Source organism: Eumetopias jubatus, unplaced genomic scaffold, assembly GCF_037043125.1.
Source record: "Eumetopias jubatus isolate StellerSeaLion01/CBP00866 unplaced genomic scaffold, mEumJub1_p1.0 scaffold_14, whole genome shotgun sequence".
NCBI lineage: Eukaryota > Metazoa > Chordata > Mammalia > Carnivora > Otariidae > Eumetopias > Eumetopias jubatus.
In genome coordinates, this window is record NW_028274820.1 from 33,027,296 (window position 1) to 33,030,596 (window position 3,301).

Here is a 3,301-nt window from a genome sequence, read left to right on the forward strand (position 1 = left end):
TTCTATGCACACGTGCACTTAAAAAAACAAAAACAAGGGCACCTGGGTGGCTCAGTTGGTTAAGCGTCTGAGTCAAGTCATGGTCTCAGGGTCATGAGATCAAGCCCTGTGTCAGGCTCTGCGCAGGGCCTGGAAGCTGCTTAACATTCTCCCTCTCCCTTTGTCTCCACCCCACCCCCACTGCTCTAAAGACAAAAACAAAGAAGCAAAAAGCTAGACTCTTGGCCTGCCCGCCTGGGTTGCGGAAATGGTAGCCACTGACCGAGCCTGCTGCTTTCTCGCTACTGCTTCGGCTTCCCGGCTCCCCCCCAGACGGAGAGGGCGGCCCGGCTGTGGATGGTCAGATAGCTCCGATCTCCCGCCGTTAATCCCTGGCCCCAATCAGCACGGAGCAGACGGCGGCAGCGGCAGTAGCAGGCGAGGAGGAAGATGGCGAGACGGCTGCCGGCCTGTGTGGTGGACTGTGGCACGGGGTATACAAAACTAGGATATGCTGGAAACACAGAACCACAGTTTATCATTCCTTCCTGTATTGCTATTAAGGAGTCTGCAAAAGTGGGTGATCAAGCTCAAAGGAGGGTGATGAAAGGTGTCGATGACCTAGACTTCTTTATTGGTGATGAAGCAATAGAAAAACCTACGTATGCAACAAAGTGGCCAATTCGCCATGGTACAGTTGAAGATTGGGACTTGATGGAAAGGTTTATGGAACAAGTGATTCTTAAATATTTAAGGGCAGAACCAGAAGACCATTATTTTCTTTTGACTGAACCTCCACTGAATACTCCAGAAAACAGGGAATATACTGCTGAAATAATGTTTGAGTCCTTCAATGTTCCAGGCTTGTACATTGCTGTGCAGGCTCTTCTTGCCTTAGCTGCATCTTGGACCTCAAGACAAGTAGGAGAACGGACATTGACCGGTACAGTAATAGACAGTGGAGATGGTGTCACCCATGTCATTCCTGTGGCTGAAGGGTATGTGATTGGCAGCTGTATTAAGCACATTCCAATCGCAGGACGAGATATAACATATTTTATTCAGCAGTTGCTGAGAGACCGAGAAGTAGGAATCCCTCCAGAGCAATCCTTGGAAACTGCTAAGGCAGTAAAGGAGCGCTATAGTTACGTCTGCCCAGATTTAGTAAAAGAATTTAACAAGTATGACACAGATGGATCAAAGTGGATTAAGCAATATACTGGAATCAATGCTATCTCAAAGAAAGAATTTTCTATTGATGTTGGTTATGAGAGATTCTTGGGACCTGAAATCTTTTTTCATCCAGAGTTTGCTAATCCAGACTTTACTCAACCTATCTCAGAAGTTGTAGATGAAGTAATTCAGAATTGCCCTATTGATGTCAGACGTCCTCTCTACAAGAATATTGTCCTCTCTGGAGGTTCAACCATGTTCAGGGACTTTGGACGTTGCTTGCAAAGAGATTTGAAAAGAACTGTAGATGCCAGGCTGAAATTAAGTGAGGAATTGAGTGGTGGCAGATTGAAGCCAAAACCTATTGATGTACAAGTCATTGCACACCACATGCAGCAATATGCAGTTTGGTTTGGAGGATCCATGCTGGCTTCCACGCCCGAGTTCTACGAAGTATGCCACACCAAAAAAGATTATGAAGAAATTGGACCTAGCATTTGTCGTCACAATCCAGTGTTTGGAGTCATGTCGTAAAATTGATTTCATAATTATTGGGGTTAGGGAGGTGGGGAAGAAATAATCTTTCTGATTACCTGTTTTGTCTGGATGGCTGGTCTTGTGGTTTTAAACCTGACTTGAAGTAAGAAGACCAAACATAATTATACAGGAATATTTTAATAACTATATCAACATGAGAATGTAGAGGAGAGCCAAAATGATTAAGTGTTTTTCTTTAGACTGGATATTTGAATCTTACGTGTAACAAAAAGAAGTGGGTTTTAGTTCTTTCTGTGCCCTGATATTTTGTATATTATTGAATTATCCAAGATTTGAAGGGATTTATCGGTATGTAGATAGCTCTATAATGCTTGAGTTGTACACTTCTAAGTGTGCAATGCAAGAGCTTGTTTATATTTCATACTTTTTATACTTTGAGGAAAAAAGTCAAAGAAAAACTAGTATTTGAGGAAAAACAAGTGACCAAGTAAAGGATAAATTAAAAAAAAAAAAAAAAGCTAGACTCTTAACAGACTCTCTCCAGCCCCAAAGAGGTTATTTCTGGTAATATCATTTAGCCAAAGCTGCAACATTGAAATAGTGGCCAGGTGATAATAAATTGACTTAAAAATAAATTATTGAGTCATGCTTCAGTCAATGGCAAATAGAAACCTGAATTTTAACCCTCTATGAACCCCTCTCTGTCTATACCAGCCCAGAAGTGATTTCTCCCCCTCCCTAATCCAGCTGTTCATTATCTGTAGCTCTTATTTGATATTTATTGTTAATGTCATTTACGATTGGGACTTTTAAAATAGTTTAGTAGTACAGCAACTTACACAAAATAAATGCTTGTTGAAAATATTAAGTGTTGTGAGTCTGATGTCAGAGACAGTTTTACAGGATTTAGACCAGCAGGCTAACTGCCCAGATTACCATTAAGGTCCTTTGAAATTTCTATAGTCTCTACCAGCCTTAAAACTGAGTAAGTCTAGAGGGGAGGGGGTGGGGAATGGGTGACCCTGGTGACGGGTATTAAAGAGGGCACGTTCTGCGTGGAGCACGGGGTGTTATACGCAAACAATGAATCCTGGAACACTACATCAGAAACTAACGATGGGCTCTGGTGAGCGCTGTGAATTGCTCAAGACTGTTGAATCACAGACCTGTACCTCTGAAACAAATAATACATTATATGTTAAAAAAAAAAAAAAAAGAAGAAGAAGATAGTAGGAAGAGAAGGGCAGAAATCGGAGGGGGAGACGAACCACGAGAGACGATGAACTCTGAGAAACAAACTGAGGGTTCTAGAGGGGAGGAGGGTGGGGGGAATGGGTTAGCCTGGTGATGGGTATTAAAGAGGCACGTTCTGCGTGGAGCACGGGGTATTATGCACAAACAACGAATCCTGGGACACTCCATCCAAAACTATTGGTGTCATGTATGGTGATGAACATAACAGTAAAAAATTAAAAAAAAAAAAACAACTGAGTAAGTCATTGTTCTCTCTTAAAATAAATCTACCATAATAGCACAAGAAGAGGTGTTTTTTTGTTGTTGTTGTTTTTTAATGAATTACAGAATTAATGGGAGAGAGGAAAAAGGAGTCGGAAGAAGGGAAAGGTAATGAAGGGAGGCTCAGGAGGGTTTG

General features: G+C 41.9%; 1 pseudogene; it reads left to right on the forward strand.

Moving 5' to 3' along the window:
* Nucleotides 1-277: 277 nt before the first annotated feature.
* On the forward strand, nucleotides 278-1,813 carry LOC114221764 (actin-related protein 3 pseudogene; annotated as a pseudogene).
* Nucleotides 1,814-3,301: the final 1,488 nt, after the last annotated feature.